At 50.4% G+C, this 18,295-nt stretch overlaps 13 non-coding genes and 7 pseudogenes across 13 annotated transcripts; all 20 read left to right on the top strand.

Annotated features, from left to right (window-relative positions):
- Positions 1-246: 246 nt before the first annotated feature.
- LOC141135417 (U4 spliceosomal RNA) lies at positions 247-311 on the top strand (annotated as a pseudogene).
- A 1,168-nt stretch (positions 312-1,479) lies between these two features.
- LOC141136013 (U2 spliceosomal RNA) lies at positions 1,480-1,612 on the top strand (annotated as a pseudogene).
- A 2,158-nt stretch (positions 1,613-3,770) lies between these two features.
- LOC141135294 (U4 spliceosomal RNA) lies at positions 3,771-3,913 on the top strand. Its single transcript, XR_012243567.1, has one exon. It is a non-coding gene; the product is annotated as a U4 spliceosomal RNA (small nuclear RNA).
- Positions 3,914-4,554: 641 nt separating this feature from the next.
- On the top strand, positions 4,555-4,627 carry TRNAK-UUU (transfer RNA lysine (anticodon UUU)). The gene has a single exon. It is a non-coding gene; the product is annotated as a tRNA-Lys (tRNA).
- A 566-nt stretch (positions 4,628-5,193) lies between these two features.
- On the top strand, positions 5,194-5,334 carry LOC141135263 (U4 spliceosomal RNA). The gene has a single exon (XR_012243544.1). It is a non-coding gene; the product is annotated as a U4 spliceosomal RNA (small nuclear RNA).
- Positions 5,335-6,614: 1,280 nt separating this feature from the next.
- LOC141135116 (U4 spliceosomal RNA) lies at positions 6,615-6,755 on the top strand. Its single transcript, XR_012243411.1, has one exon. It is a non-coding gene; the product is annotated as a U4 spliceosomal RNA (small nuclear RNA).
- A 641-nt stretch (positions 6,756-7,396) lies between these two features.
- Positions 7,397-7,469, top strand: TRNAK-UUU (transfer RNA lysine (anticodon UUU)). Its single transcript has one exon. It is a non-coding gene; the product is annotated as a tRNA-Lys (tRNA).
- Positions 7,470-8,035: 566 nt separating this feature from the next.
- Positions 8,036-8,091, top strand: LOC141135721 (U4 spliceosomal RNA; annotated as a pseudogene).
- Positions 8,092-8,667: 576 nt separating this feature from the next.
- Positions 8,668-8,800, top strand: LOC141136004 (U2 spliceosomal RNA; annotated as a pseudogene).
- Positions 8,801-9,798: 998 nt separating this feature from the next.
- LOC141135607 (U4 spliceosomal RNA) lies at positions 9,799-9,920 on the top strand (annotated as a pseudogene).
- Positions 9,921-11,200: 1,280 nt separating this feature from the next.
- LOC141135114 (U4 spliceosomal RNA) lies at positions 11,201-11,341 on the top strand. The gene has a single exon (XR_012243410.1). It is a non-coding gene; the product is annotated as a U4 spliceosomal RNA (small nuclear RNA).
- A 641-nt stretch (positions 11,342-11,982) lies between these two features.
- TRNAK-UUU (transfer RNA lysine (anticodon UUU)) lies at positions 11,983-12,055 on the top strand. Its single transcript has one exon. It is a non-coding gene; the product is annotated as a tRNA-Lys (tRNA).
- A 566-nt stretch (positions 12,056-12,621) lies between these two features.
- Positions 12,622-12,762, top strand: LOC141135113 (U4 spliceosomal RNA). The gene has a single exon (XR_012243409.1). It is a non-coding gene; the product is annotated as a U4 spliceosomal RNA (small nuclear RNA).
- Positions 12,763-13,403: 641 nt separating this feature from the next.
- TRNAK-UUU (transfer RNA lysine (anticodon UUU)) lies at positions 13,404-13,476 on the top strand. Its single transcript has one exon. It is a non-coding gene; the product is annotated as a tRNA-Lys (tRNA).
- A 566-nt stretch (positions 13,477-14,042) lies between these two features.
- LOC141135112 (U4 spliceosomal RNA) lies at positions 14,043-14,183 on the top strand. The gene has a single exon (XR_012243408.1). It is a non-coding gene; the product is annotated as a U4 spliceosomal RNA (small nuclear RNA).
- A 641-nt stretch (positions 14,184-14,824) lies between these two features.
- On the top strand, positions 14,825-14,897 carry TRNAK-UUU (transfer RNA lysine (anticodon UUU)). The gene has a single exon. It is a non-coding gene; the product is annotated as a tRNA-Lys (tRNA).
- A 566-nt stretch (positions 14,898-15,463) lies between these two features.
- On the top strand, positions 15,464-15,528 carry LOC141135705 (U4 spliceosomal RNA; annotated as a pseudogene).
- A 1,134-nt stretch (positions 15,529-16,662) lies between these two features.
- Positions 16,663-16,784, top strand: LOC141135606 (U4 spliceosomal RNA; annotated as a pseudogene).
- A 641-nt stretch (positions 16,785-17,425) lies between these two features.
- Positions 17,426-17,498, top strand: TRNAK-UUU (transfer RNA lysine (anticodon UUU)). The gene has a single exon. It is a non-coding gene; the product is annotated as a tRNA-Lys (tRNA).
- A 566-nt stretch (positions 17,499-18,064) lies between these two features.
- On the top strand, positions 18,065-18,205 carry LOC141135111 (U4 spliceosomal RNA). Its single transcript, XR_012243407.1, has one exon. It is a non-coding gene; the product is annotated as a U4 spliceosomal RNA (small nuclear RNA).
- The last annotated feature ends 90 nt before the right edge of the window (positions 18,206-18,295 follow it).

Raw genomic sequence — 18,295 nt, 5'->3', positions numbered from 1 at the left:
TTCAGGACTGCTGTGGGAGAAACGCATCTGACATCTAGGGCCCTGTCCCTTTAGATTCTCCTTAGTTCTTTCAAATGCTAACACTATTCAGTGGGTAAACAATGCCCACTTAGGCATCGTCCCTGTCTCATTAACATGCCAAGTCCCAGAATGCTCAGCGGCCCACTGGATGACACTTATGTGTCTCTCCTCAATGTCAATTTCTCCTCCAAGGAAGGGCAGATGTTGGCAGGCACTGATTTGGTTAGCTTTGCGCAGTGGCAGTATCATAGCCAATGAGGTTCAACTGAGGCGTGATTATTGCTAATTGCTTCTCGGCCCTTTGGCTAAGATCGAATCTAGTATCTGTTCTTATCAGTTTCCAGGAGGTGGCGCTTGCTTCTGTCCCTGATCTATGGCGAGATAGAGATGGGATTGCGGTTGCTATGCAAAACCTGCTGGAGTGAAGGTAACCCGGAGCGGTTTGTAGCTGAAAGGGAAGCCTTCTGATGGGGACGGAGAACCATTCGGTCTTGGCGGAGGGTCGGGATCCTGGCCTTCTGGCCTGGATTGGGGCAGCTCTAGCTCTGGACAGTTATTTGGGAGAGAACGCTGGCTCCCCTTGCTCCCACCGGGGGAGCGGCCAGTATTTCCCAAATGTAATTAGGTAGGAGGGACGGAACGACGGTGAAGCCTGATGGCAAGGGCTCTCTCCAAGCTTCCAGAACACCATACCTTTCTGCCTGGGGTGGGGGCTGCTGTGGTCTGGGCTGTGGGTCAGGGCTTTTTCGAAAAGCCAGTGGTGAATGTGCCCCTGAAGTGGCAGTTCAGGGGTGCCGTATGGTCACGGTGTGAAAGCACTTGATTTTATGGCACCATGGTCACTTCACCACAACACATGTTTTTCGCACCTGCCTCTTGGGCCGGGCCTTTTGGCCAGGACCAGGGGAAATTTTTATGCCTGGCCGGAGGGCCGGCCATTGTATAGCACAATGGCCACTTTCACTCTCCCATCTCACTATCTTCCCCACTCTTTCTTTTACCCCTGTTTGTCACCTTTTTGTCCTTTTTTTGGTTGTTTTGTATACACGTTTGTCACTGTGTGGCGAGTAGGGTGTGGGTCCTCGGGCCTACTCTGAAAGTCTTGGGAGGGGGTGGACATAGGCCTTTTGGCTTGGTTCACCCTCTCCTTTGAGGGGTCTCTCTTCGGGAGAGCCCCACTGTACTTGGGTTGGTCTGCTTCGGCAGTCCTTCCAGTTGTGGGGGTCCGCCTGGTTTCGGCCGGATGGACCCTTTGTCTGAGTACCTCAGTCCCTGTCTGGAGCCTAACGCCCCGGGGGATCAGGGTAAGGTCCTTCCCTAGTGGAGGACTCTGTACACCCGTTGCACTTTTTTGTGTTTCACTCTCTATGTGTGGGCACTTTTTTTTGGCACCGGGTGGAAGTTTTTGAGGTGTGTTTTGCACGCCACTGGCTTTTCGATAGAGAGTGATTATTGCTAATTGCTTCTCGGCCCTTTGGCTAAGATCGAATCTAGTATCTGTTCTTATCAGTTTCCAGGAGGTGGCGCTTGCTTCTGTCCCTGATCTATGGCGAGATAGAGATGGGATTGCGGTTGCTATGCAAAACCTGCTGGAGTGAAGGTAACCCGGAGCGGTTTGTAGCCGAAAGGGAAGCCTTCTGATGGGGACGGAGAACCATTCGGTCTTGGCGGAGGGTCGGGATCCTGGCCTTCTGGCCTGGATTGGGGCAGCTCTAGCTCTGGACAGTTATTTGGGAGAGAACGCTGGCTCCCCTTGCTCCCACCGGGGGAGCGGCCAGTATTTCCCAAATGTAATTAGGTAGGAGGGGCGGAACGACGGTGAAGCCTGATGGCAAGGGCTCTCTCCAAGCTTCCAGAACTCCATACCTTTCTGACTGGGGTGGGGGCTGCTGTGGTCTGGGCTGTGGGTCAGGGCTTTTTCGAAAAGCCAGTGGTGAATGTGCCCCTGAAGTGGCAGTTCAGGGGTGCCGTATAGTCACGGTGTGAAAGCACTTGATTTTATGGCACCATGGTCACTTCACCACAACACACGTTTTTCGCACCTGCCTCTTGGGCCGGGCCTTTTGGCCAGGACCAGTGGAAATTTTTATGCCTGGCCGGAGGGCCGGCCATTGTATAGCACAATGGCCACTTTCACTCTCCCATCTCACTATCTTCCCCACTCTTTCTTTTACCCCTGTTTGTCACCTTTTTGTCTTTTTTTTTGGTTGTCTTTGTATACACGTTTTGTCACTGTGTGGCGAGTAGGGTGTGGGTCCTCGGGCCTACTCTGAAAGTCTTGGGAGGGGGTGGACATAGGCCTTTTGGCTTGGTTCGCCCTCTCCTTTGAGGGGTCTCTCTTCGGGAGAGCCCCACTGTACTTGGGTTGGTCTGCTTCGGCAGTCCTTCCAGTTGTGGGGGTCCGCCTGGTTTCGGCCGGATGGACCCTTTGTCTGAGTACCTCAGTCCCTGTCTGGAGCCTAACGCCCCGGGGGATCAGGGTAAGGTCCTTCCCTAGTGGAGGACTCTGTACACCCGTTGCACGTTTTTGTGTTTCACTCTCTATGTGTGGGCACTTTTTTTTGGCACCGGGTGGAAGTTTTTGAGGTGTGTTTTGCACGCCACTGGCTTTTCGATAGAGTGATTATTGCTAATTGCTTCTCGGCCCTTTGGCTAAGATCAAATCTAGTATCTTTTCTTATCAGTTTCCAGGAGGTGGCGCTTGCTTCTGTCCCTGATCTATGGCGAGATAGAGATGGGATTGCGGTTGCTATGCAAAACCTGCTGGAGTGAAAGTAACCCGGAGCGGTTTGTAGACGAAAGGGAAGCCTTCTGATGGGGACGGAGAACCATTCGGTCTTGGCGGAGGGTCGGGATCCTGGCCTTCTGGCCTGGATTGGGGCAGCTCTAGCTCTGGACAGTTATTTGGGAGAGAACGCTGGCTCCCCTTGCTCCCACCGGGGGAGCGGCCAGTATTTCCCAAATGTAATTAGGTAGGAGGGATGGAACGACGGTGAAGCCTGATGGCAAGGGCTTTCTCCAAGCTTCCAGAACTCCATACCTTTCTGCCTGGGGTGGGGGCTGCTGTGGTCTGGGCTGTGGGTCAGGGCTTTTTCGAAAAGCCAGTGGTGAATGTGCCCCTGAAGTGGCAGTTCAGGGGTGCCGTATAGTCACGGTGTGAAAGCACTTGATTTTATGGCACCATGGTCACTTCACCACAACACACGTTTTTCGCACCTGCCTCTTGGGCCGGGCCTTTTGGCCAGGACCAGGGGAAATTTTTATGCCTGGCCGGAGGGCCGGCCATTGTATAGCACAATGGCCACTTTCACTCTCCCATCTCACTATCTTCCCCACTCTTTCTTTTACCCCTGTTTGTCACCTTTTTGTCTTTTTTTGGTTGTCTTTGTATACACGTTTTGTCACTGTGTGGCGAGTAGGGTGTGGGTCCTCGGGCCTACTCTGAAAGTCTTGGGAGGGGGTGGACATAGGCCTTTTGGCTTGGTTCGCCCTCTCCTTTGAGGGGTCTCCCTTCGGGGGAGCCCCACTGTACTTGGGTCGGTCTGCTTCGGCAGACCTTCCAGTTGTGGGGGTCCACCTGGTTTCGGCCAGATGGACCCTTTGTCTGAGTACCTCAGTCCCTGTCTGGAGCCTAACGCCCCGGGGGATCAGGGTAAGGTCCTTCCCTAGTGGAGGACTCTGTACACCCGTTGCACTTTTTTGTGTTTCACTCTCTATGTGTGGGCACTTTTTTTTGGCACCGGGTGGAAGTTTTTGAGGTGTGTTTTACACGCCACTGGCTTTTCGATAGAGTGAGGCGTGATTATTGCTAATTGAAAACTTTTCCCAATACCCCGCCACGATGACTTGAAATACAGTCAGCACTGGCAATTTTTGAGAGTCTCTGAGGAGACTGAGCAATGTGTTTTCAACAGCAGATAAGTGACGGCTTCTTACATGCAGACTGAGATGCGTTAGAGTTGAGAAAGTGAGTCACGGGCCCATTGACACCATAGAGAGCTTTTGTGTCATCACGCAGCCTGGGTAGAACAATCAGTGATTGGCACGCGCCGCTCGTTCTTCACTTGCCTGTAATCCAGAGTGGACTCTACCTCGTTTTTTTGCCTGGGTTTCTTCTGCTGGACCTGGCAACATGAGGCTCAAGGTGAACTGTCTTTATTTGTAACCCAGTCACTGATTAAGAATACTGGAAGCGTGTTGGTCCAGGGTTAAGGAAGCCTTTCGGGCGGTGTCTTTTTGCAAGGCCCTTGTTTCCGGTCAAAGAGCATTGAACTGTAGGTAAAACTAAGGCAGAAACTTTAGGCGTTCTCCACCTGTACCGGACTGGACCCTATCTGCATGGTTGCAGGTTAGATTCTCCCTTTTATCTTCAACCTGTCCTAGAAAATTAAACGGGAGAGGACGATTGGCCAGCCTGGGCAAGCCAAATACTTGTGCTTTCAGGCACCCGGTCCCCTTGGCTGAATGGTCTTTTTCCACCATACATGTCAAGATTCAAGCAGCTTGGACCGCTATGGAGGAGGAGCTTTGAGAGCCCGGATAGCTCAGTCGGTAGAGCATCAGACTTTTAATCTGAGGGTCCAGGGTTCAAGTCCCTGTTCGGGCGGTGCCTTTCACTTACCTATGAGGCCTTTGAGCTGCCAATAGGGCAGTCTTTATGCACATCTGCCGGGAATGCTCACTGGCTCAGAGAGATGAAATGTCCTAACTTCCCCCTTTCTAGGCTCCTGGAATCTGCCAGAAATAAAGGTGGCTGAAGGTGATTGCTTGACCAACTGTTTCCCAACAACCCTTGTCTATGGCAGCTTACCTGGGCTCCAGTTCAGGCATGTTATCTAGCGAACTTTCAACAAAGGCCCCAAATCCTTCCACCTTGGTCTTTTCTCAGCAGCATAGCTGTTCAAACACATACGCTCCCAGTGGCCTTTCAGGACTGCTGTGGGAGAAACGCATCTGACATCTAGGGCCCTGTCCCTTTAGATTCTCCTTAGTTCTTTCAAATGCTAACACTATTCAGTGGGTAAACAATGCCCACTTAGGCATCGTCCCTGTCTCATTAACATGCCAAGTCCCAGAATGCTCAGCGGCCCACTGGATGACACTTATGTGTCTCTCCTCAATGTCAATTTCTCCTCCAAGGAAGGGCAGATGTTGGCAGGCACTGATTTGGTTAGCTTTGCGCAGTGGCAGTATCATAGCCAATGAGGTTCAACTGAGGCGTGAATATTGCTAATTGAAAACTTTTCCCAATACCCCGCCACGATGACTTGAAATACAGTCAGCACTGGCAATTTTTGAGAGTCTCTGAGGAGACTGAGCAATGTGTTTTCAACAGCAGATAAGTGACGGCTTCTTACATGCAGACTGAGATGCGTTAGAGTTGAGAAAGTGAGTCACGGGCCCATTGACACCATAGAGAGCTTTTGTGTCATCACGCAGCCTGGGTAGAACAATCAGTGATTGGCACGCGCCGCTCGTTCTTCACTTGCCTGTAATCCAGAGTGGACTCTACCTCGTTTTTTTGCCTGGGTTTCTTCTGCTGGACCTGGCAACATGAGGCTCAAGGTGAACTGTCTTTATTTGTAACCCAGTCACTGATTAAGAATACTGGAAGCGTGTTGGTCCAGGGTTAAGGAAGCCTTTCGGGCGGTGTCTTTTTGCAAGGCCCTTGTTTCCGGTCAAAGAGCATTGAACTGTAGGTAAAACTAAGGCAGAAACTTTAGGCGTTCTCCACCTGTACCGGACTGGACCCTATCTGCATGGTTGCAGGTTAGATTCTCCCTTTTATCTTCAACCTGTCCTAGAAAATTAAACGGGAGAGGACGATTGGCCAGCCTGGGCAAGCCAAATACTTGTGCTTTCAGGCACCCGGTTCCCTTGGCTGAATGGTCTTTTTCCACCATACATGTCAAGATTCAAGCAGCTTGGACCGCTATGGAGGAGGAGCTTTGAGAGCCTGGATAGCTCAGTCGGTAGAGCATCAGACTTTTAATCTGAGGGTCCAGGGTTCAAGTCCCTGTTTGGGCGGTGCCTTTCACTTACCTATGAGGCCTTTGAGCTGTCAATAGGGCAGTCTTTATGCACATCTGCCGGGAATGCTCACTGGCTCAGAGAGATGAAATGTCCTAACTTCCCCCTTTCTAGGCTCCTGGAATCTGCCAGAAATAAAGGTGGCTGAAGGTGATTGCTTGACCAACTGTTTCCCAACAACCCTTGTCTATGGCAGCTTACCTGGGCTCCAGTTCAGGCATGTTATCTAGCGAACTTTCAACAAAGGCCCCAAATCCTTCCACCTTGGTCTTTTCTCAGCAGCATAGCTGTTCAAACACATACGCTCCCAGTGGCCTTTCAGGACTGCTGTGGGAGAAACGCATCTGACATCTAGGGCCCTGTCCCTTTACATTCTCCTTAGTTCTTTCAAATGCTAACACTATTCAGTGGGTAAACAATGCCCACTTAGGCATCGTCCCTGTCTCATTAACATGCCAAGTCCCAGAATGCTCAGCGGCCCACTGGATGACACTTATGTGTCTCTCCTCAATGTCAATTTCTCCTCCAAGGAAGGGCAGATGTTGGCAGGCACTGATTTGGTTAGCTTTGCGCAGTGGCAGTATCATAGCCAATGAGGTTCAACTGAGGCGTGATTATTGCTAATTGAAAACTTTTCCCAATACCCCGCCACGATGACTTGAAATACAGTCAGCACTGGCAATTTTTGAGAGTCTCTGAGGAGACTGAGCAATGTGTTTTCAACAGCAGATAAGTGACGGCTTCTTACATGCAGACTGAGATGCGTTAGAGTTGAGAAAGTGAGTCACGGGCCCATTGACACCATAGAGAGCTTTTGTGTCATCACGCAGCCTGGGTAGAACAATCAGTGATTGGCACGCGCCGCTCGTTCTTCACTTGCCTGTAATCCAGAGTGGACTCTACCTCGTTTTTTTGCCTGGGTTTCTTCTGCTGGACCTGGCAACATGAGGCTCAAGGTGAACTGTCTTTATTTGTAACCCAGTCACTGATTAAGAATACTGGAAGCGTGTTGGTCCAGGGTTAAGGAAGCCTTTCGGGCGGTGTCTTTTTGCAAGGCCCTTGTTTCCGGTCAAAGAGCATTGAACTGTAGGTAAAACTAAGGCAGAAACTTTAGGCGTTCTCCACCTGTACCGGACTGGACCCTATCTGCATGGTTGCAGGTTAGATTCTCCCTTTTATCTTCAACCTGTCCTAGAAAATTAAACGGGAGAGGACGATTGGCCAGCCTGGGCAAGCCAAATACTTGTGCTTTCAGGCACCCGGTCCCCTTGGCTGAATGGTCTTTTTCCACCATACATGTCAAGATTCAAGCAGCTTGGACCGCTATGGAGAAGGAGCTTTGAGAGCCCGGATAGCTCAGTCGGTAGAGCATCAGACTTTTAATCTGAGGGTCCAGGGTTCAAGTCCCTGTTCGGGCGGTGCCTTTCACTTACCTATGAGGCCTTTGAGCTGCCAATAGGGCAGTCTTTATGCACATCTGCCGGGAATGCTCACTGGCTCAGAGAGATGAAATGTCCTAACTTCCCCCTTTCTAGGCTCCTGGAATCTGCCAGAAATAAAGGTGGCTGAAGGTGATTGCTTGACCAACTGTTTCCCAACAACCCTTGTCTATGGCAGCTTACCTGGGCTCCAGTTCAGGCATGTTATCTAGCGAACTTTCAACAAAGGCCCCAAATCCTTCCACCTTGGTCTTTTCTCAGCAGCATAGCTGTTCAAACACATACGCTCCCAGTGGCCTTTCAGGACTGCTGTGGGAGAAACGCATCTGACATCTAGGGCCCTGTCCCTTTACATTCTCCTTAGTTCTTTCAAATGCTAACACTATTCAGTGGGTAAACAATGCCCACTTAGGCATCGTCCCTGTCTCATTAACATGCCAAGTCCCAGAATGCTCAGCGGCCCACTGGATGACACTTATGTGTCTCTCCTCAATGTCAATTTCTCCTCCAAGGAAGGGCAGATGTTGGCAGGCACTGATTTGGTTAGCTTTGCGCAGTGGCAGTATCATAGCCAATGAGGTTCAACTGAGGCGTGATTATCCGGTGCCTTTTGGCCAGGACCAGGGGAAATTTTTATGCCTGGCCGGAGGGCCGGCCATTGGATAGCACAATGGCCACTTTCACTCTCCCATCTCACTATCTTCCCCACTCTTTCTTTTACCCCTGTTTGTCACCTTTTTGTCTTTTTTTGGTTGTCTTTGTATACACGTTTTGTCACTGTGTGGCGAGTAGGGTGTGGGTCCTCGGGCCTACTCTGAAAGTCTTGGGAGGGGGTGGACATAGGCCTTTTGGCTTGGTTCGCCCTCTCCTTTGAGGGGTCTCTCTTCGGGAGAGCCCCACTGTACTTGGGTTGGTCTGCTTCGGCAGTCCTTCCAGTTGTGGGGGTCCGCCTGGTTTCGGCCAGATGGACCCTTTGTCTGAGTACCTCAGTCCCTGTCCGGAGCCTAACGCCCCGGGGGATCAGGGTAAGGTCCTTCCCTAGTGGAGGACTCTGTACACCCGTTGCACGTTTTTGTGTTTCACTCTCTATGTGTGGGCACTTTTTTTTGGCACCGGGTGGAAGTTTTTGAGGTGTGTTTTGCACGCCACTGGCTTTTCGATAGAGTGATTATTGCTAATTGCTTCTCGGCCCTTTGGCTAAGATCGAATCTAGTATCTGTTCTTATCAGTTTCCAGGAGGTGACGCTTGCTTCTGTCCCTGATCTATGGCGAGATAGAGATGGGATTGCGGTTGCTATGCAAAACCTGCTGGAGTGAAGGTAACCCGGAGCGGTTTGTAGCCGAAAGGGAAGCCTTCTGATGGGGACGGAGAACCATTCGGTCTTGGCGGAGGGTCGGGATCCTGGCCTTCTGGCCTGGATTGGGGCAGCTCTAGCTCTGGACAGTTATTTGGGAGAGAACGCTGGCTCCCCTTGCTCCCACCGGGGGAGCGGCCAGTATTTCCCAAATGTAATTAGGTAGGAGGTACGGAACGACGGTGAAGCCTGATGGCAAGGGCTCTCTCCAAGCTTCCAGAACTCCATACCTTTCTGCCTGGGGTGGGGGCTGCTGTAGTCTGGGCTGTGGGTCAGGGCTTTTTCGAAAAGCCAGTGGTGAATGTGCCCCTGAAGTGGCAGTTCAGGGGTGCCGTATAGTCACGGTGTGAAAGCACTTGATTTTATGGCACCATGGTCACTTCACCACAACACACGTTTTTCGCACCTGCCTCTTGGGCCGGGCCTTTTGGCCAGGACCAGGGGAAATTTTTATGCCTGGCCGGAGGGCCGGCCATTGGATAGCACAATGGCCACTTTCACTCTCCCATCTCACTATCTTCCCCACTCTTTCTTTTACCCCTGTTTGTCACCTTTTTGTCTTTTTTGGTTGTCTTTGTATACACGTTTTGTCACTGTGTGGCGAGTAGGGTGTGGGTCCTCGGGCCTACTCTGAAAGTCTTGGGAGGGGGTGGACATAGGCCTTTTGGCTTGGTTCGCCCTCTCCTTTGAGGGGTCTCCCTTCGGGGGAGCCCCACTGTACTTGGGTCGGTCTGCTTCGGCAGACCTTCCAGTTGTGGGGGTCCACCTGGTTTCGGCCAGATGGACCCTTTGTCTGAGTACCTCAGTCCCTGTCTGGAGCCTAACGCCCCGGGGGATCAGGGTAAGGTCCTTCCCTAGTGGAGGACTCTGTACACCCGTTGCACTTTTTTGTGTTTCACTCTCTATGTGTGGGCACTTTTTTTTTGGCACCGGGTGGAAGTTTTTGAGGTGTGTTTTGCACGCCACTGGCTTTTCGATAGAGTGATTATTGCTAATTGAAAACTTTTCCCAATACCCCGCCACGATGACTTGAAATACAGTCAGCACTGGCAATTTTTGAGAGTCTCTGAGGAGACTGAGCAATGTGTTTTCAACAGCAGATAAGTGACGGCTTCTTACATGCAGACTGAGATGCGTTAGAGTTGAGAAAGTGAGTCACGGGCCCATTGACACCATAGAGAGCTTTTGTGTCATCACGCAGCCTGGGTAGAACAATCAGTGATTGGCACGCGCCGCTCGTTCTTCACTTGCCTGTAATCCAGAGTGGACTCTACCTCGTTTTTTTGCCTGGGTTTCTTCTGCTGGACCTGGCAACATGAGGCTCAAGGTGAACTGTCTTTATTTGTAACCCAGTCACTGATTAAGAATACTGGAAGCGTGTTGGTCCAGGGTTAAGGAAGCCTTTCGGGCGGTGTCTTTTTGCAAGGCCCTTGTTTCCGGTCAAAGAGCATTGAACTGTAGGTAAAACTAAGGCAGAAACTTTAGGCGTTCTCCACCTGTACCGGACTGGACCCTATCTGCATGGTTGCAGGTTAGATTCTCCCTTTTATCTTCAACCTGTCCTAGAAAATTAAACGGGAGAGGACGATTGGCCAGCCTGGGCAAGCCAAATACTTGTGCTTTCAGGCACCCGGTTCCCTTGGCTGAATGGTCTTTTTCCACCATACATGTCAAGATTCAAGCAGCTTGGACCGCTATGGAGGAGGAGCTTTGAGAGCCTGGATAGCTCAGTCGGTAGAGCATCAGACTTTTAATCTGAGGGTCCAGGGTTCAAGTCCCTGTTCGGGCGGTGCCTTTCACTTACCTATGAGGCCTTTGAGCTGTCAATAGGGCAGTCTTTATGCACATCTGCCGGGAATGCTCACTGGCTCAGAGAGATGAAATGTCCTAACTTCCCCCTTTCTAGGCTCCTGGAATCTGCCAGAAATAAAGGTGGCTGAAGGTGATTGCTTGACCAACTGTTTCCCAACAACCCTTGTCTATGGCAGCTTACCTGGGCTCCAGTTCAGGCATGTTATCTAGCGAACTTTCAACAAAGGCCCCAAATCCTTCCACCTTGGTCTTTTCTCAGCAGCATAGCTGTTCAAACACATACGCTCCCAGTGGCCTTTCAGGACTGCTGTGGGAGAAACGCATCTGACATCTAGGGCCCTGTCCCTTTACATTCTCCTTAGTTCTTTCAAATGCTAACACTATTCAGTGGGTAAACAATGCCCACTTAGGCATCGTCCCTGTCTCATTAACATGCCAAGTCCCAGAATGCTCAGCGGCCCACTGGATGACACTTATGTGTCTCTCCTCAATGTCAATTTCTCCTCCAAGGAAGGGCAGATGTTGGCAGGCACTGATTTGGTTAGCTTTGCGCAGTGGCAGTATCATAGCCAATGAGGTTCAACTGAGGCGTGATTATTGCTAATTGAAAACTTTTCCCAATACCCCGCCACGATGACTTGAAATACAGTCAGCACTGGCAATTTTTGAGAGTCTCTGAGGAGACTGAGCAATGTGTTTTCAACAGCAGATAAGTGACGGCTTCTTACATGCAGACTGAGATGCGTTAGAGTTGAGAAAGTGAGTCACGGGCCCATTGACACCATAGAGAGCTTTTGTGTCATCACGCAGCCTGGGTAGAACAATCAGTGATTGGCACGCGCCGCTCGTTCTTCACTTGCCTGTAATCCAGAGTGGACTCTACCTCGTTTTTTTGCCTGGGTTTCTTCTGCTGGACCTGGCAACATGAGGCTCAAGGTGAACTGTCTTTATTTGTAACCCAGTCACTGATTAAGAATACTGGAAGCGTGTTGGTCCAGGGTTAAGGAAGCCTTTCGGGCGGTGTCTTTTTGCAAGGCCCTTGTTTCCGGTCAAAGAGCATTGAACTGTAGGTAAAACTAAGGCAGAAACTTTAGGCGTTCTCCACCTGTACCGGACTGGACCCTATCTGCATGGTTGCAGGTTAGATTCTCCCTTTTATCTTCAACCTGTCCTAGAAAATTAAACGGGAGAGGACGATTGGCCAGCCTGGGCAAGCCAAATACTTGTGCTTTCAGGCACCCGGTCCCCTTGGCTGAATGGTCTTTTTCCACCATACATGTCAAGATTCAAGCAGCTTGGACCGCTATGGAGGAGGAGCTTTGAGAGCCCGGATAGCTCAGTCGGTAGAGCATCAGACTTTTAATCTGAGGGTCCAGGGTTCAAGTCCCTGTTCGGGCGGTGCCTTTCACTTACCTATGAGGCCTTTGAGCTGCCAATAGGGCAGTCTTTATGCACATCTGCCGGGAATGCTCACTGGCTCAGAGAGATGAAATGTCCTAACTTCCCCCTTTCTAGGCTCCTGGAATCTGCCAGAAATAAAGGTGGCTGAAGGTGATTGCTTGACCAACTGTTTCCCAACAACCCTTGTCTATGGCAGCTTACCTGGGCTCCAGTTCAGGCATGTTATCTAGCGAACTTTCAACAAAGGCCCCAAATCCTTCCACCTTGGTCTTTTCTCAGCAGCATAGCTGTTCAAACACATACGCTCCCAGTGGCCTTTCAGGACTGCTGTGGGAGAAACGCATCTGACATCTAGGGCCCTGTCCCTTTAGATTCTCCTTAGTTCTTTCAAATGCTAACACTATTCAGTGGGTAAACAATGCCCACTTAGGCATCGTCCCTGTCTCATTAACATGCCAAGTCCCAGAATGCTCAGCGGCCCACTGGATGACACTTATGTGTCTCTCCTCAATGTCAATTTCTCCTCCAAGGAAGGGCAGATGTTGGCAGGCACTGATTTGGTTAGCTTTGCGCAGTGGCAGTATCATAGCCAATGAGGTTCAACTGAGGCGTGATTATTGCTAATTGAAAACTTTTCCCAATACCCCGCCACGATGACTTGAAATACAGTCAGCACTGGCAATTTTTGAGAGTCTCTGAGGAGACTGAGCAATGTGTTTTCAACAGCAGATAAGTGACGGCTTCTTACATGCAGACTGAGATGCGTTAGAGTTGAGAAAGTGAGTCACGGGCCCATTGACACCATAGAGAGCTTTTGTGTCATCACGCAGCCTGGGTAGAACAATCAGTGATTGGCACGCGCCGCTCGTTCTTCACTTGCCTGTAATCCAGAGTGGACTCTACCTCGTTTTTTTGCCTGGGTTTCTTCTGCTGGACCTGGCAACATGAGGCTCAAGGTGAACTGTCTTTATTTGTAACCCAGTCACTGATTAAGAATACTGGAAGCGTGTTGGTCCAGGGTTAAGGAAGCCTTTCGGGCGGTGTCTTTTTGCAAGGCCCTTGTTTCCGGTCAAAGAGCATTGAACTGTAGGTAAAACTAAGGCAGAAACTTTAGGCGTTCTCCACCTGTACCGGACTGGACCCTATCTGCATGGTTGCAGGTTAGATTCTCCCTTTTATCTTCAACCTGTCCTAGAAAATTAAACGGGAGAGGACGATTGGCCAGCCTGGGCAAGCCAAATACTTGTGCTTTCAGGCACCCGGTCCCCTTGGCTGAATGGTCTTTTTCCACCATACATGTCAAGATTCAAGCAGCTTGGACCGCTATGGAGGAGGAGCTTTGAGAGCCCGGATAGCTCAGTCGGTAGAGCATCAGACTTTTAATCTGAGGGTCCAGGGTTCAAGTCCCTGTTCGGGCGGTGCCTTTCACTTACCTATGAGGCCTTTGAGCTGCCAATAGGGCAGTCTTTATGCACATCTGCCGGGAATGCTCACTGGCTCAGAGAGATGAAATGCCCTAACTTCCCCCTTTCTAGGCTCCTGGAATCTGCCAGAAATAAAGGTGGCTGAAGGTGATTGCTTGACCAACTGTTTCCCAACAACCCTTGTCTATGGCAGCTTACCTGGGCTCCAGTTCAGGCATGTTATCTAGCGAACTTTCAACAAAGGCCCCAAATCCTTCCACCTTGGTCTTTTCTCAGCAGCATAGCTGTTCAAACACATACGCTCCCAGTGGCCTTTCAGGACTGCTGTGGGAGAAACGCATCTGACATCTAGGGCCCTGTCCCTTTAGATTCTCCTTAGTTCTTTCAAATGCTAACACTATTCAGTGGGTAAACAATGCCCACTTAGGCATCGTCCCTGTCTCATTAACATGCCAAGTCCCAGAATGCTCAGCGGCCCACTGGATGACACTTATGTGTCTCTCCTCAATGTCAATTTCTCCTCCAAGGAAGGGCAGATGTTGGCAGGCACTGATTCGGTTAGCTTTGCGCAGTGGCAGTATCATAGCCAATGAGGTTCAACTGAGGCGTGATTATTGCTAATTGAAAACTTTTCCCAATACCCCGCCACGATGACTTGAAATACAGTCAGCACTGGCAATTTTTGAGAGTCTCTGAGGAGACTGAGCAATGTGTTTTCAACAGCAGATAAGTGACGGCTTCTTACATGCAGACTGAGATGCGTTAGAGTTGAGAAAGTGAGTCACGGGCCCATTGACACCATAGAGAGCTTTTGTGTCATCACGCAGCCTGGGTAGAACAATCAGTGATTGGCACGCGCCGCTCGTTCTTCACTTGCCTGTAATCCAGAGTGGACTCTACCTCGTTTTTTTGCCTGGGTTTCTTCTGCTGGACCTGGCAACATGAGGCTCAAGGTGAACTGTCTTTATTTGTAACCCAGTCACTGATTAAGAATACTGGAAGCGTGTTGGTCCAGGGTTAAGGAAGCCTTTCGGGCGGTGTCTTTTTGCAAGGCCCTTGTTTCCGGTCAAAGAGCATTGAACTGTAGGTAAAACTAAGGCAGAAACTTTAGGCGTTCTCCACCTGTACCGGACTGGACCCTATCTGCATGGTTGCAGGTTAGATTCTCCCTTTTATCTTCAACCTGTCCTAGAAAATTAAACGGGAGAGGACGATTGGCCAGCCTGGGCAAGCCAAATACTTGTGCTTTCAGGCACCCGGTCCCCTTGGCTGAATGGTCTTTTTCCACCATACATGTCAAGATTCAAGCAGCTTGGACCGCTATGGAGGAGGAGCTTTGAGAGCCCGGATAGCTCAGTCGGTAGAGCATCAGACTTTTAATCTGAGGGTCCAGGGTTCAAGTCCCTGTTCGGGCGGTGCCTTTCACTTACCTATGAGGCCTTTGAGCTGCCAATAGGGCAGTCTTTATGCACATCTGCCGGGAATGCTCACTGGCTCAGAGAGATGAAATGCCCTAACTTCCCCCTTTCTAGGCTCCTGGAATCTGCCAGAAATAAAGGTGGCTGAAGGTGATTGCTTGACCAACTGTTTCCCAACAACCCTTGTCTATGGCAGCTTACCTGGGCTCCAGTTCAGGCATGTTATCTAGCGAACTTTCAACAAAGGCCCCAAATCCTTCCACCTTGGTCTTTTCTCAGCAGCATAGCTGTTCAAACACATACGCTCCCAGTGGCCTTTCAGGACTGCTGTGGGAGAAACGCATCTGACATCTAGGGCCCTGTCCCTTTAGATTCTCCTTAGTTCTTTCAAATGCTAACACTATTCAGTGGGTAAACAATGCCCACTTAGGCATCGTCCCTGTCTCATTAACATGCCAAGTCCCAGAATGCTCAGCGGCCCACTGGATGACACTTATGTGTCTCTCCTCAATGTCAATTTCTCCTCCAAGGAAGGGCAGATGTTGGCAGGCACTGATTTGGTTAGCTTTGCGCAGTGGCAGTATCATAGCCAATGAGGTTCAACTGAGGAGTGATTATTGCTAATTGCTTCTCGGCCTTTTGGCGAAGATCAAGTGTAGTATCTATTCTTATCAGTTTCCAGGAGGTGGCGCTTGCTTCCGTCCCTGATCTATGGCGAAATAGAGATGGGATTGCGGTTGCTATGCAAAACCTGCTGGAGTGAAGGTGACCTGGAGCGGTTTGTAGCCGAAAGGGAAGCCTTCTGATGGGGATGGAGAACCACGGGGTCTGAACCAGAGGGTCGGGACCCTGGCCTTCTGGCCTGGATTGGGGCGGATCTAGCTCCAGGCAGTTATTTGGGAGAGAACGCTTACTCCTGCCTTGCAAGGGGGGGAGGGAGTGGCAAGTACTTCCCGAATGTAATTAGGAGGAGTGATGGGAGCGACGGCAGAGCCTGATGGTAAAGGGCTCTTTCCGGCTTCCTGATCTCCATATCCTTCCTGTCTGTGGTGGGGTCTGCTGTGGTCTGGGCTGGGTGGTCAGGGCTTTTTCGAAAAGCCAGTGGTGAATGTGCTCCTGAAGTGGCAGTTCAGGGGTGCCGTATAGTCACGGTGTGAAAGCACTTGATTTTATGGCACCATGGTCACTTCACCACAACACACGTTTTTCGCACCTGCCTCTTGGGCCGGGCCTTTTGGCCAGGACCAGGGGAAATTTTTATGCCTGGCCGGAGGGCCGGCCATTGTATAGCACAATGGCCACTTTCACTCTCCCATCTCACTATCTTCCCCACTCTTTCTTTTACCCCTGTTTGTCACCTTTTTGTCTTTTTTTTGGTTGTCTTTGTATACACGTTTTGTCACTGTGTGGCGAGTAGGGTGTGGGTCCTCGGGCCTACTCTGAAAGTCTTGGGAGGGGGTGGACATAGGCCTTTTGGCTTGGTTCGCCCTCTCCTTTGAGGGGTCTCTCTTCGGGAGAGCCCCACTGTACTTGGGTTGGTCTGCTTCGGCAGTCCTTCCAGTTGTGGGGGTCCGCCTGGTTTCGGCCGGATGGACCCTTTGTCTGAGTACCTCAGTCCCTGTCTGGAGCCTAACGCCCCGGGGGATCAGGGTAAGGTCCTTCCCTAGTGGAGGACTCTGTACACCCGTTGCACGTTTTTGTGTTTCACTCTCTATGTGTGGGCACTTTTTTTTTGGCACCGGGTGGAAGTTTTTGAGGTGTGTTTTGCACGCCACTGGCTTTTCGATAGAGTGATTATTGCTAATTGAAAACTTTTCCCAATACCCCGCCACGATGACTTGAAATACAGTCAGCACTGGCAATTTTTGAGAGTCTCTGAGGAGACTGAGCAATGTGTTTTCAACAGCAGATAAGTGACGGCTTCTTACATGCAGACTGAGATGCGTTAGAGTTGAGAAAGTGAGTCACGGGCCCATTGACACCATAGAGAGCTTTTGTGTCATCACGCAGCCTGGGTAGAACAATCAGTGATTGGCACGCGCCGCTCGTTCTTCACTTGCCTGTAATCCAGAGTGGACTCTACCTCGTTTTTTTGCCTGGGTTTCTTCTGCTGGACCTGGCAACATGAGGCTCAAGGTGAACTGTCTTTATTTGTAACCCAGTCACTGATTAAGAATACTGGAAGCGTGTTGGTCCAGGGTTAAGGAAGCCTTTCGGGCGGTGTCTTTTTGCAAGGCCCTTGTTTCCGGTCAAAGAGCATTGAACTGTAGGTAAAACTAAGGCAGAAACTTTAGGCGTTCTCCACCTGTACCGGACTGGACCCTATCTGCATGGTTGCAGGTTAGATTCTCCCTTTTATCTTCAACCTGTCCTAGAAAATTAAACGGGAGAGGACGATTGGCCAGCCTGGGCAAGCCAAATACTTGTGCTTTCAGGCACCCGGTCCCCTTGGCTGAATGGTCTTTTTCCACCATACATGTCAAGATTCAAGCAGCTTGGACCGCTATGGAGGAGGAGCTTTGAGAGCCCGGATAGCTCAGTCGGTAGAGCATCAGACTTTTAATCTGAGGGTCCAGGGTTCAAGTCCCTGTTCGGGCGGTGCCTTTCACTTACCTATGAGGCCTTTGAGCTGCCAATAGGGCAGTCTTTATGCACATCTGCCGGGAATGCTCACTGGCTCAGAGAGATGAAATGCCCTAACTTCCCCCTTTCTAGGCTCCTGGAATCTGCCAGAAATAAAGGTGGCTGAAGGTGATTGCTTGACCAACTGTTTCCCAACAACCCTTGTCTATGGCAGCTTACCTGGGCTCCAGTTCAGGCATGTTATCTAGCGAACTTTCAACAAAGGCCCCAAATCCTTCCACCTTGGTCTTTTCTCAGCAGCATAGCTGTTCAAACACATACGCTCCCAGTGGCCTTTCAGGACTGCTGTGGGAGAAACGCATCTGACATCTAGGGCCCTGTCCCTTTAGATTCTCCTTAGTTCTTTCAAATGCTAACACTATTCAGTGGGTAAACAATGCCCACTTAGGCATCGTCCCTGTCTCATTAACATGCCAAGTCCCAGAATGCTCAGCGGCCCACTGGATGACACTTATGTGTCTCTCCTCAATGTCAATTTCTCCTCCAAGGAAGGGCAGATGTTGGCAGGCACTGATTTGGTTAGCTTTGCGCAGTGGCAGTATCATAGCCAATGAGGTTCAACTGAGGCGTGATTATTGCTAATTGAAAACTTTTCCCAATACCCCGCCACGATGACTTGAAATACAGTCAGCACTGGCAATTTTTGAGAGTCTCTGAGGAGACTGAGCAATGTGTTTTCAACAGCAGATAAGTGACGGCTTCTTACATGCAGACTGAGATGCGTTAGAGTTGAGAAAGTGAGTCACGGGCCC

Source organism: Aquarana catesbeiana, linkage group LG03 (assembly GCF_042186555.1).
Source record: "Aquarana catesbeiana isolate 2022-GZ linkage group LG03, ASM4218655v1, whole genome shotgun sequence".
In the NCBI taxonomy this organism is placed as follows: Eukaryota; Metazoa; Chordata; class Amphibia; order Anura; family Ranidae; genus Aquarana; species Aquarana catesbeiana.
Note: the sequence above shows the minus strand (reverse complement) of the source record. Positions and strands in the feature narration are given on the sequence as shown.